Source organism: Bubalus bubalis, chromosome X, assembly GCF_019923935.1.
Source record: "Bubalus bubalis isolate 160015118507 breed Murrah chromosome X, NDDB_SH_1, whole genome shotgun sequence".
Taxonomy (NCBI): Eukaryota; Metazoa; Chordata; class Mammalia; order Artiodactyla; family Bovidae; genus Bubalus; species Bubalus bubalis.
Window position 1 is genome coordinate 126382676 of NC_059181.1, and position 14356 is coordinate 126397031.

The following is a 14356-nucleotide window of genomic DNA, read 5'->3' on the forward strand; positions in this document are numbered from 1 at the left end:
TATGCACACAAAAGACTTTTAGGCACTTTCTTTAGAGTTGCCTTTTATGGCCAAGTAAGTATTCTTCAGTTCATCAAGTTGTTTTCCTTTTTAAACATTCACCTTTGAGTTATTAGATTCCCGTAGCAGCAGTTACTGGCTCTAGGATTCTGTCTCGGTAAAGCACCTGTCACAACAGCAGGTGTGACACTTTTCTCCGTGTAATGTTCACTTTGGTCTCCAGATCTAAATCCACTAGATCAGAGGACAGCATATAAGATTTGACCGTTTCCTTCAGTTTCATTTTCAGTCAGGCTTCTTAAATGTTTATTTAATATGCAGTACTGAAAGTTTTCAAAGAAAAATCAGGTAAGTATGCAAGTGATGAAAAATGGAGTGTAAAAACCTTCAGGCCAATGATGTGCTCATATGACTGTGAGTTTGAAAGTTCTCATTTATTTCAGCTACAATATATTCATGTGGCTTTTAGAACTATGATTTAAAATCTATTTCAAATACATTATTTCTGATCACTTAGTAGATGTTCTCTAAATGCTGCAGTTGCTCATAATGCTTATAAACTATTCTATGTTTAACTTTATAATATTCTTTTTTTGAAAGAGGATGGAAAGGAGTACATCTATCAAGGTCCAAAGCTCACCGGCCTCTCAGAGATTTCGCTGAGACTTGTTAAACTTTATGGTGAGAAATTTGGTACAGAGAATGTCAAAATAATTCAGGATTTAGACAAGGTAACATGCGCTGCATTTTGAAATCATTATTTATTAGTTCGACATGTGGCACATTGCTTCTGACTTTTTCCTTTTTTAACTGGTGGAGGAGAAGCATGGGAAATAGTGTCTTTCCAGATCCTAAAAGAAAGGACAAGGGCTTTGGAATTGGAGAGAGGGATTCAGATCTCCATTCTCTGCCACTTACTAGCTGTGTGACCATGGGGAATATACTTAACCTCTCTGGGCCTCATTTTTCTTGTTAGTAAAATGAACTTAATAATAGTGCCTTTCTCATAGAGCTGTTGCATGAATTCAGTTCAGTTCAGTCGTGTCCTACTCTTTGCGACCTCATGGACTGCACCATGCCAGGCTTCCCTGTTCCTCACCGACTCCCGGAGCTTGCTCAAACTCAGGTCCATTGAGTCGGTGATGCCATCCAACCATCTCATCCTTTGTCATCCCCTTCTCCTCCTGCCTTCAATCTTTCCCAGCCTCAGGGCCTTTTCCAATGAGTCAGTCCTTCGCATCAGGTGGCCAAAGTATTGGAGTTTCAGCTTCAGCATCAGTCCTTCCAATGAATATTCAGGGTTGATTTCCTTTAGGATGGACTGGTTGGATCTCCTTGCAGTCCAAGGGACTCTCAAGAATCTTCTCCAGCACCACAGTTCAAAAGCATCAGCTTTCTTTACAGTCCAACTCTCACATCCATACATGACTACTGGAAAAACCGTAGCTTTGACTAGATGGACCTTTGTCAGCAAAGTACTGTCTCTGCTTTTTCCTATGCTGTCTAGGTTGGTTATAGCTTTTCTTCCAGTGAGCAAGCATCTTTTAATTTCATGGCTGCAGTCACCATCTGCAGTGATTTTGGAGCCCAAGAAAATAAAGCCTGTCACTGTTTCCATTGTTTTCCCTTCAATTTGCCATGAAGTAGTGGGACGGGATGTCGTGATCTTCATTTTGTGAATATTGAGTTTTAAGCCAACTTTTTCACTCTCTTTCACTTTCTTCAAGAGTTCTTTAGTTCCTCTTCACTGTCTGTCATAAGGGTGGTGTCATCTGCATATCTGAGGTTATTGATATTTCTCCTGGCAATCTTCATTCCAGCTTGTGCTTCATCCAGTCTGACATTTTGTATGATGTATGCTGCATATAAGTCAAATAAGCAGGGTGACAATATACATCCTTGATAGTTGTAGGGATTAAATTATTCAATGTATGGAAAGTGATTAGAGTTCCTGATATATAAGAAGGCATTTGATAACAACATATAAACTAGCATGCACAATAGAAGTTAGCCATTATTGTTAATGCTGTTGTGCCTCATGATTGTCAATTTCATACTTTATGATTAAAATCATCTTAGGTGGGACTTCTCTGGTGGTCCAGTGGGCAGGAGTTTGCCTGCCAGTGAAGGAGACACAGGTTTGATCGCTAGTCCAGGAGGATTCCACATGTTGTGGGGAACCTAAACCTGTGCGCCACAGCTACTGTGCCTGCGCTCTGATCCCGGCACCACAACTAGAGAGTGCTCACAGCTCACCACAACTAGAGAAAGCCCACACACCGCAGCAAGGAGGATCAAATGCAGCCAAACATAAAAATAAATAAATGCGATTTTTAAAAGAAAAATCATCTTATGACACACATTTCACTCTTAAGATAGCCTTAGTTCAGTAGCTATATTTGCAGTGATGTAGGTTTAGGAGAGACGCCTTGATCTAAAGATGATCCATCCCTAGACCCTGCCAAGGCAAGGATGAGAAAGGTTCCAGCAAGAGAGGCTGTTTCTTAGAAACGCATAGTTCCTTATAGACAGAATTGCAGAATGACTGACTGTCCTTAGTCACCATGGGCATGTTCAGGATGAGAGCTGATTTTTAAGGTAGGAAAGCCCTTTAACACAGTGCAAGATCTGAAGGCCCTAGAAATACGTACCGAGTGACTGGGATGTGCATGGTGCTCTGCAAAACACTTGATGGCTAACAGGCAGCATTGCCAGAGTGAAAGGCCCTTGGCGATGGTAAAGACACTTCATTTTCTACTGTGAAAATGATCTCTTCACTTTGTAAATTTATTTATACCTTATGGAGATGATTTTATCTTGAACATATGCCTTAGACGTTTAAAAATAGGTATGCTTGCAGGTCCAAAATTCATTAATATTTGGCAAAACCTCTCTGCGTCTTATCAGTTTCAGTCTTCTTAAGACCACAGAAAATTTCTCTTTTGTAGCCAGCAAGTTTTAGGCTTCTTGCCACACTACTGATACTATAAATGGAAAGTTATTAGAAAGCCAGGCTTGCAGAAAAACATGCAGTTTTCTACTTTATGCTGCCTCTGAAAACCTGGCCAACAGGCACTAATGACAAAGCACCATCAGGCATCAGGACTCCTGACCCTCTTTGTAAACACAATATTTTAGTCACTCTTCATAGGCAACAGATAAAAGAAGCAGTTGCTACTTTTAAAATCCTTCTTGTTTCTTAATGTGTGGAATTAAAAATTTTAAACACTCTTTGACTTGCCAAATAATAAAATCTACCTAAGGGCACAAACAGTTTAAAGAACAGTGGGCAATATTTTCCAGTATTTTAAATGTATGTTTCCTGGACCCAATAATGTCACGTTTAAGATTTTATCTTGTAGATGTACACACATAAAGGTATATGTTTAAGATGTTCATTGCTCTTAAGTTTATATAGCACAAACCTCGAAGCAATCTAATGTCCATACGGTTAAGGACGTGGTACTGCAAAGGATCTAACTAAACTACTTAAAATATTTATAAGTTTGGATGTAAATAAATAAAAATATATTATTTTATATAAATTTATTTATTTTAATTGGAGGCTAATTTCTTTACAATATTGCAGTGGTTTTGCCATACATTGGCATGAATATATTCTTGACAAAATATATTCTTGAGAGAGAAAGGTGATGTACAGACATTATGGGCAGGATGATTACATTTGTGAAAACTGATATTTTTTACATACACTCACTTGTGTATGCTTAGGAAACTTCTGGAATTATACAAGTTGCTTTTAAAAATTTATTTATTTTAATTGGAGGATAATTACTTTACAATATTGTGATCATTTTTGCCATACATCAATATGAATCGACCATAGATGGAATGATACAAAAGTGTTAACTACGGTATCTCAAAGGAGAGAGTCTAGAGTCTTATGGAGAAAAAAACCATTTTTTACTTTTCAAGTGTACTGTTTGAATGTTTTACCATATACTTAGTTCATTTTTATAACGTTATAATCAGTCTTGACCTCTTTTTTATTTCTCTTCTGTGTTTTGTCTTATTTAGATAATTAGCTTCAACTATTTCCTGAGGTTACTCTGGAGAAATCTGGATATTTAATGGGAAAGAAAATTAAGAAGTTTTTAACATAGGCTTTTTGGAAAAGTTTTAAAAGCTACTAAGAAAGTTTCTATCTCTTGTCATAGCATTGAATATGGTGTTTGCTGTGGGTTTTTCACAGTGGCCCTTGATAGGATTGTAGTCATATCTTTCTATTCCTAATTTGTTGAGTGTTTTCATTATGAAAGGGTGTTGCATTTTGTCAAATGTGTTTTCTGTATTGATTGAGATGATCGTGTGTTTTTTTTCCCCTTACTTCTGTTAATGCAGTGTATTTTCCCCTGTACTCGATGAAGGATTCTTAACCACTGGACCACCAGGAAAGTCCCCTATGCTAGCAATTTCATAATGTATTAATCTTTTACATCATGGAGAAATAAAAATGAATTGTGTTACTATTGTTATGTTCATACTAGATTTTATAATTACCCATGTATTTATCTTTACTGAGACCTTTATACAGGTTTGAATTACTGTCTGATGTTCTTTCACTGTGACCAGCAGGACTCCCTGTGGCATTTCATATGGGGCAGGTCTAGTGGTGACAAACTCCTTCAGCTTTCTTTATCTGGGAATGTCTTAATTTTTCCTCACTTTTAAGGACAGTTTTGCCAGATATCAGTTCAGTTCAGTTCAGTCTCTCAGTCATGTCCGACTCTTTTGTGACACCATGAACTGCAGCACGCCAGGCCTCCCTGTCCATCACCAAGTCCCGGAGTTCACCCAAACCCATGTCCATCGAGTTAGTTATGCCATCCAACCATCTCATCCTCTGTCGTCCCCTTCTCCTCCTGCCCTCAGTCTTTCCCAGCATCAGGGTCTTTTCCAATGAGTCAGCTCTTTGCATCAGGTGGCCAAAGTACTGGAGTTTCAGCTTCAACGTCAGTCCTTCCAATGAACACCCAGCACTGATCTCCTTCAGGATGGACTGGTTGGATCCCCTTGCAGTCCAAGGGACTCTCAAGAGTCTTCTCCAACACCACAGTTCAAAAGCATCAATTCTTCAGCCCTCAGCTTTCTTGATAGTCCAACTGTCACATCCATACATGACCACAGGAAAAACCATAGCCTTGACTAGATGGACCTTTGTTGGCAAAGCAATGTCTCTGCTTTTTAATATGTTGTCTAGGTTGTCATAACTTTCCTTCTAAGGAGTAAGGGTCTTTTAATTCCATGGCTGCAATCACCATCTGCAGTGATTTTGGAGCCCAGAAAAATAAAGTCTGACACTGTTTCCACTGTTTCCCCATCTATTTCCCATGAAGTAATGGGACCAGATGCCATGATCTTAGTTTTCTGAATGTTGAATTTTAAGCCAACTTTTTCACTCTCCTCTTTCACTTTCATCAAGAGGCTCTTTACCTCTTCTTCACTTTCTGCCATAAGGGTGGTATTATCTGCATACCTGAGATTATTGATATTTCTCCCACCAATCTTGATTCCAGCTTGTGCTTCTTCCAGCCCAGCGTTTCTCATGATGTACTCTGCATATAAGTTAAATAAGTAGGGTGACAATATACAGCCTTGACATACTCCTTTTCCTATTTGGAACCAGTCTGTTGTTCCATGTCCAGTTCTAACTGTTGCTTCCTCACCTGCATACAGATTTCTCAGGAGGTAGGTCAGGTGGTCTGGTATTCCCATCTCTTTCAGAATTTTCCACAGTTTATTGTGATCCACACAGTCAAAGGCTTTGGCATAGTCAATAAAGCAGAAAGAGATGTTTTTCTGGAACTCTCTTGCTTTTTCCATGATCCAGCAGATGTTGCCAATTTGATGTCTGGTTCCTCTGCCTTCTCTAAAACCATCTTGAGCATCTGGAAGTTCATGGTTCCTGTATTGCTGAAGCCTGGCTTGGAGAATTTTGAGCATTACTTTGAGCATGTGAGATGAGTACAACTTTGAGCATGTGAGATGAGTACAACTGTGCGGTAGTTTGAGCATTCTTTGGCATTGCCTTTCTTTGAGATTGGAATGAAAACTGACCTTTTCCAGTCCTGTGGCCACTGCTGAGTTTTCCAAATTTGCTGGCATATTGAATGCAGCACTTTCACAGCATCATCTTTCAGGATTTGAAATAGCTCACCTGGAATTCCATCACCTCTACTAGCTTTGTCAGATATAGGATTCTTGATTAATAGATTTTTTTTTTAGCACTTTGAATATAGCAGCCCACTGCCTTCTGGCCCCCTAAGTTTCTGATGGGAAATCTAACCATCTTATTAAGGATTCCTTGTATGTGACATGCCATTTGTCTCTTGATTGTTTCAAAATTCTCTCTTTGGCTTTGGCTTTTGACATTTGATTTTAATGTGTCTCACCGTGGGTCTCTTAGAGTTACCCTGCTTGGAGTTTGTTGAGCTTTGTGTCTTTCATCAGATTTGAGTGTTCACCCATTATTTCTTCAGATAGTCTCCCTGCCCCTTTCTCTCACTTTTCTGCTTCAAGGACTCCCATAGTGTGTAAGTTCATGTGCTGGAAAATGTTCCGCAAGTTCCGTAGCCTCTGTCCCTCTTCATTTTTTTTTCCTTTGTGTTCCTCTGATCAATCATTGATCTTATCTTCAAGTAGGCTATTTCTTACACCTGCTGCAATTTACCTTTGAATCCCTCTGGTGACTTTTCATTTCAGTTATTGTATTTTTCACCTCTTAAAAAAAAAGTATTTGGTTTCCTTTTAGATTTTTCTAGCTATTTATTGATATTGACATTTGTTGATACATAGTTTTCTTGACTTTTTCCAGAACTTCCTTCAGTTCTTTGATCATGAATACTGTTGTTTTAATGTCTTTTTCTTAGAGATCTGCTATCACTTTTATTTTTCAGTGATAGTTTCTATTGTTTTTTTTTTTTTTGAAAGAAAAAGAAAATATTTTCCTATTTCTTTGTAAGCCTTGCAATTTGTTGTTGTTGTTGTTGTTGTTGTTGTTGAAAACTGGACATTTGATTTGAATATTGTGATCTCTCTGGAAATCAGATTCTTCCCTGTCCCAGAGTTTCTTGGGTTTTGTTTTTGTTTTCAATTGTTGGAAGCTGTGTCTGTTCCAAGAATCCACCTGAGGTATAAATTTGGGATCTTCTCAAGTCTTTTCTGAGCCTGTGCCTTCCCTTGAGCATGCACAGTGACTTTCTAGTCACGCTCATTTATGCAGTTACCTTTGAACAGTCTAGTATTGGATGTCCGGCTCCTAAGAGGGGATGGAGAGGAAAATGAAGAGGAGAGGAGAGGAAAGGTCCTGGTCTGTTAAATCCCCTGAAAGTCACTTTAGGCAGAGGAGGAGGGCATTGCAACAAAGGGAAGAGGTGGTATGAAAATGGCCACAGCCTCTTTGACTGTCGCCCATGATCAGAAGCAGCAATCAGCAGTCATAGCACAGATTCACAATATTTGGAAGACAGGGTCTTTGTTCATCCTGGCTCCTACAAGCTGTTCTAGGAATATGCACACAGCTATCTGCCGTAGTACTTGAGGGATGAGGTATGGGTTGCTGCCATTGTGCCCAGAGTTAAAATTGAACAAAATCAAATTTAAGGTAATTTTCTGTCCAAGTCTTCCCCTGGAAGTTTCAAGTCTTCAATAGCCTCCAGAGTTCCAAAATTGTTCCATCAGATAGGTAATGATGGTGTAACTATTGTCTCTATAAGAAGATAGATGTCTGGTGCTCTGCCATCTTCTGAGAATCTTCTCTCTAATAGGTATTTTTTGAGGTGGAATTCAAATGTACAGTTAGCCATTTTAATATATGGGGAACACATGTACAACCGTGCTGGAGTCAAGTCAATGTATGGCAAAACTAGTACAGTATTGTAAAGTACTTAGCCTCCAATTTAAATAAATAAATTTATATTTAAAAAAATAAAAATAAAAAAAGAAATTGAATGTTACATAAAAGCAAATAAAAGTAAATAAAAATTTAAAAAAGGCAAGTGATAAAGCAATGCTTAGCATGATCTCTGGTTTGTAAATAAATATATATGCATAGAAAAAAGATTACAAGGAAATATATGAGAATGTAAATGATGGTCATTGCTGAGTGGTAGCATTGCAGTTTTTTCTGTCTGCATTTCTATAATTTCCAAATAGGCTTCTATAATTTCTTAATAATCAGAAGGAGACAATCCTTGAAGAAAGAGCAAAGACCTCTTCCAAGTGTGTATTCATCTCACAGTGTATTCAATGACTGTTCCACAGTTGATCTCAGAGGTATTAGTAGCTTACCTGTACCCCATTTTCCCTCCTGTTTAATAAAACACAAAACTTTCTTACTTTCCAGGTAAATGTCAAAGAGCTTGATCCCAAATATTCTCATATCCAAGTCACTTACATGAAGCCCTACTTTGATGATAAAGAACTCACAGAAAGAAAAACTGAATTTGAAAGAAACCATAATATCAACAGGTTTGTATTTGAGGCTCCTTATACATTGTCAGGCAAAAAGCAAGGCTGTATAGAGGAACAGTGCAAACGCCGTACAATCTTGACTAGTAAGTAGGACTTAGCATAACTTCTTTGTTTGACATGATCTTTGTTGAAACATACAAGCAGCAGCTGGTCAGCAGGAAAATGTAATTGAAATTTTAATTATTTATTGTCCTGCTGTTCACTCATTTACACAAACATGGCTATGTTATAAACCATTCCTTTCCCATATGTAATTCATGATTAGTCTGAATCATCTCACAGAGAATTTCTCCTTCAGTCCTGAAGTAATAAGGCACCTATTTGGTCTCTAAGGGATTTTCCAGAGAAAATATAGAGAGAATTAAGCACAATAGATTTTTTTTTAATTTGACTGTTTGATTTACTATCTTAAAAACTCATCTGTCAATCTTAATCTTTAATAGCTTCAAACACATTTCCATATGTGAAGAAGAGGATCACTATAAACTATGAACAGCAGATTCATTTAAAGACAATTGATGTTGCCACTGATGAAATAAAAGATAAAACTGCAGAGCTGCAAAAGCTTTGCTCCTCTGCTGACGTGGACATGATTCAGCTCCAACTTAAATTGCAGGGCTGTGTCAGTACGGGTATGTTGGTTGCTAACCATGTATTAAATGTTTCTTGTTGTTCCTCTTGCTTTCATAAGGGCATAGAACAAGCACTAATTGTAATTGTCTTATACTCTTACTGGGTGCAAAAACCTCTACATTTGTTATTAATATATCACAACAGGATCCTCTATGACTCACCTCCCAGAATATTGGAAATAAAAACAAAAATAAACAAATGGGACCTAATTAAACTTAAAAGCTTCTGCACAACAAAGGAAACTATAAGCAAGGTGAAAAGACAGCCTTCAGAATGGGAGAAAATAATAGCAAATGAAGCAACTGACAAACAACTAATCTCAAAAATATACAAGCAACTCCTACAGCTCAATTCCAGAAACATAAATGACCCAATCAAAAAATGAGCCAAAGAACTAAATAGACATTTCTCCAAAGAAGACATACAGATGGCTAACAAACACATGAAAAGATGCTCAACATCACTCATTATCAGAGAAATGCAAATCAAAACCACTATGAGGTACCATTTCACGCCAGTCAGAATGGCTGCGATCCAAAAGTCTACAAGCAATAAATGCTGGAGAGGGTGTGGAGAAAAGGGAACCCTCTTACACTGTTGGTGGGAATGCAAACTAGTACAGCCACTATGGAGAACAGTGTGGAGATTCCTTAAAAAATTGGAAATAGAACTGTCTTATGATCCAGCAATCCCACTGCTGGGCATACACACTGAGGAAACCAGAAGGGAAAGAGACACATGTACCCCAATGTTCATCACAGCATTGTTTATAATAGCCAGGACATGGAAGCAACCTAGACGTCCATCAGCAGATGAATGGATAAGAAAGCAATGGTACATATACACAATGGAGTATTACTCAGCCATTAAAAAGAATACATTTCAATCAGTTCTAATGAGGTGGATGAAACTGGAGCCTATTATACAGAGTGAAGTAAGCCAGAAAGAAAAACACGAATACAGTATACTAACACATATATATGGAATTTAGAAAGATGGTAGCAATAACCCTGTATACGAGACAGCAAAAGAGACACTGATATATAGAACAGTTTTTGGACTCTGTGGGAGAGGGAGAGCGTGGGATGATTTGGGAGAATGGCATTATAACATGTATAATATCATATTAAACAAGTCGCCAGTCCAGGTTTGATGCACGATACTGAATGCTTGGGGCTGGTGCACTGGGACGACCCAGAGGGATGGTACAGGGAGGGAGGAGGGAGGGAGGAGGGTTCAGGATGGGGAACACATGTATACCTGTGGCAGATTCATTTTGATATATGGCAAAACCAATACAATGTTGTAAAGTTAAAAAATAAAGTCATATTTGAAAAAAAAATAAAGACATTATGTTCAGTTTCTGTAAATTTTTTGTTATGTCAGAGAGCTTTAACATAAATCCCTCTGACTATAGCCAAGCCCTATATTTAGATAGCAGAAATTGTTAAGTAACTTGTTAGAGTATAATTTTGGCAGATGATTTGCTTTAATCTTTTTCAAATAAATTTATAGTAAGAATAGTAAGTATGTTTCTCAGGTATGGATTTTTGTATATTGTATTCTTTTTAAAAAGAGAAATGAAAAAATTACTTTTTGATTACATCCTAACAACTCTCATTTTTCTCCTTTTGTAATTTAGGTAAATGCAGGTCCATTAGCATATACAAAGGCTTTCTTAAATGACAGTCAAGCTAGCAAGTATCCAGCCAAAAATATAAATGAGTTGAAAGACATGTTTAGGTAAGTGCTTTGTAGTTTTCAGATCAGAAAACTACCTCTAGTTTTTTTTTTACTCCATTGTCTTCTTAAGTGAAATCAAAATATTCACCAAATAATGTCCTTCTAAAAAAATTGTCTGTTCCCTTTTATAACGTTTAAGTTACCTTCTAATGGTATTTTAGGTAGTCAGGAAATGTGTGATCTCTTTCTTGCTGCAGAACTGTAACAGTGTCCTAGTGACCCAAGGCGTTAAATACGACAACGACTTCATTGCTGTGGATATTGTGACACAAACACAAGCCCACATTCATTATGTGATTTCCTCCTCTGCCTGACTGAGCTCATGTCACAGCTTTTCCAGACCATTTAGGCTAGGAAGGGTTGGATAGGTTTGCTTCTATCCTGTATCCTTAGTTCCACTTGGATTCTGCTATTCTAGGGCATACGATAATCTTTTCTGGACTGAGCATCCCTCTAAGCCAATGCATGTCTGAATGGTTGCGCAGTAGAAAAAATCTGTTTCTTATATAAAAGCACTTAGATTCAGAATAAGAGAGACAGATAATTTAACAGACTGAGTAGAAAGATAATTTCCATTCATTTGCTCCTGACTTATTTCATTTACTTTTCCTATTTCTGTATTATCAGCTGTTTCAGGTTACAGAGTAACCACTACTCATTCCCTTGTAGCTCAGTCGGTAAAGAATCTGCCTGCAGTGCAGGAGACCCGGGTTTGATCCCTGGGTTGGGAAGATCCCCTGGAGAAGGAAATGGCAACCCACTCCAGTATCCTTGCCTGCAAAATCTCATGGACAGAGGAGCCTGGTGGGCTGTAGTCCACAGGGTCGCAAAGAGTCAGGCATGACTGAGAGACTAACACTTACTTACTTACTTAGTACTCATTCATTCAATGTTTATTAATGCCTGGCATGTACAAAAAGATTCTGTTCTTTGCTATGACAGGGATACAGCACAAATGGTCAGTGAGGTACTTTGTCCCCTAAGATTTGCATTCTAATTATGGACATGAAACATAAACATATGAAATAATTATAAAAAAGGTTTTTATGATAAGTCATAACCTCTCTGTTGCCACTCTTACCAGCCCAAGGCAGATACTTCATGCCTATAAGCACCCAGCACTGTACTGGGTACATAGCCCCAAATAAATTATTTTTCAATAACTGACATTATCTACAGGTGTTAATTAATGTAAGTGCAAGCATAGCTGACATCATATCAAGTGACTGAGCAGGCAGGCTTCCCAGAGGGTATATATTTCAAGCCAGGTTTGGAAGGAGATAAGAAACCAGAAGACAAAGATAGAAAAGGAAAGCTATTTCAGACTTAGGAGATGGCATTAGCAAAAACACAGTGAGAAAATATGGGGTTCTAATCTTCCTTTTAGGAAAGCCATGGTTAAAGTAAATATTCAATTGTCAGAGAGGCTTTTGAGTAATAAGTAACAAAAACTTTATCTTTGATCTTCATCTACAGGAAGTTCATCCAAGCATGCAGCATTGCACTGGAACTAAATGAGCAGCTGATTAAAGAGGATGAGACTGAATACTATGAAGGGCTCAAGTCAAATTTCAGAGACATGGTGAAAGAATTGTCTGACATTATTCATGAACAGGCAAGTATTAGGGTGATTGAAAACGAAAACATGATCTGGGTCCCTAAAGTGTTACTTAGCAAACCTATTAGTTTGAAATAGTATTACCTTGAAATTACTTAGTCTCTTATTTTAAAATTTGTTCTTATATTCTTTACCCATATAAATGATATAATGCAAATCAGATTTGAAGCAATCACTGACAATTGCTTTAGCAGTTGTGTCAGATGTTAAACTATTTTGTTCTTTGTGCCACAGTGCCATTAGAAGTGAATAGTTGTGCAAGTGTGAATTAAGCTACTGTGAGCATGGCTAAGGTCTCTCAAGAAGGATCCTAGAGAAGTGCAATGATTGGCTCAATAGCCAGACCCCTAAATGAATACCCCTGTCTTAGATGTAGGAAACTGGATATAGTTGGCCTTCCATATTCACAGCTTCCACATCCTTGGATTCAACCAACTACAGATCAAAAATATTTGAAGAAAAATTTCCAGAAAGTTCCAAGAAAGCAAAACTTGAATTTCCTGTATGTAGACAGCTATTTCAGAGAAGGCAATAGCACCCCACTCCAGCACTCTTGCCTAGAAAATCCCATGGACAGAGGAGCCTGGTAGGCTGCAGTCCATGGAGTCACTAAGAGTCGGACACAACTGAGCGACTTCACTTTCACTTTCCACTTTCATGCATTGGAGAAGGAAATGGCAACCCACTCCAGTGTTCTTGCCTGGAGAATCCCAGGGACAGGGGAGCCTGGTGGGCTTCCGTCTATGGGGTCACACAGAGTCGGACACAACTGAAGTGACTTAGCAGCAGCAGGCAGCTATTTACATAGCATTTACATTGTATTAACTATTATAAATAATCTGGAGATGATTTTAAAGTACAGGGAAGGATATGCATGAGTTATATGCAAATACTGTGTGATTTTATATAAGGCACTTGAGCATCCTCAGTTTAATAGCCATGGGAGAAGGGGGACAGTGGTCCTGGAACTAATCCTCTGAGGATACCGAGGGACAATTGTACTATCGTTTAGGTGAGATCCTGAGTGAGTTCCAAAATTCAGGAATTGTCTTAATACCCATAAAGCCTGCAAAACTTTCTTTTTATAATACCTAGCATTTTAATATTTGACTGTTAATGTCAATTATAGCTAACTTAGTAAAACACAATCTGAAACATATAGAAGCAAAGATCTGCTCACCACTGACAGCCAAATTATGTCATAATTAAGTAGTTAAGACTTTTATAGATCTACTTACCTTAAAACCAGAGTACTCCTGAATTATCCTGGTAAATGTCATTCCTATATTAGGCTCCTGAAATCTGTGCTTACAACCACTCTATACATGGATTGTCACTCGGCTATTTTAACATCTTCACCACAGATGTAAAAGTCATGGCCTGATGGTCTGGTCCCTCAGTGCCTGAGCCCTGTTGAGCTTACATAATGTCTCTTTGCTTTCCTTAAGAAGGAAAACAGCCAATAAGACAAATATTTGCTTCAGAAACTCTTCAGACTCTCAATTTTTTATGAAATTAAGACCCCTTAAAAGAAACAAGGATAACTACAGCCCTTTAGAGAACACATTCTTATTGCTGGTTCCAGAAAGGAGAACCTCCTCTCTCCTGGTATGAGCATTTCACTGCTTGCCTGAAGACACTCCCCTGGGTGAGACCATCACATGGAGGATGTCCTTACAAACAGACTGACCATGGTTAGTGCCAAAGGACTGCAGTGTAATGGTGGGGAGGGGTAGAAGAGAGATTTCAAGGAAAACAGGAGCTAGTTGACTATCTCTGCTATAGGAGCTAGTTGACTGTCTCTCCTCTAGCTAGAAGAGCTAGCATTCTCTCTTATGGTATCTTGTATGCTTTCTCTTAGAAAGGACT

The 14356-nt window shown here is 38.1% G+C and overlaps 1 protein-coding gene and 1 long non-coding RNA gene across 2 annotated transcripts in view; both read left to right on the plus strand.

Annotated features, from left to right (window-relative positions):
- Positions 1 to 14356, plus strand: part of DOCK11 (dedicator of cytokinesis 11) — a 509230-nt gene that overhangs the window by 381264 nt on the left and 113610 nt on the right. The gene's annotated exons all lie outside the window — the stretch shown is intronic.
- On the plus strand, positions 104 to 12484 carry LOC123465392. Its single transcript, XR_006640607.1, has 5 exons — positions 104 to 731; positions 8366 to 8576; positions 8937 to 9125; positions 10769 to 10869; positions 12346 to 12484. It is a non-coding gene; the product is annotated as an uncharacterized LOC123465392 (long non-coding RNA).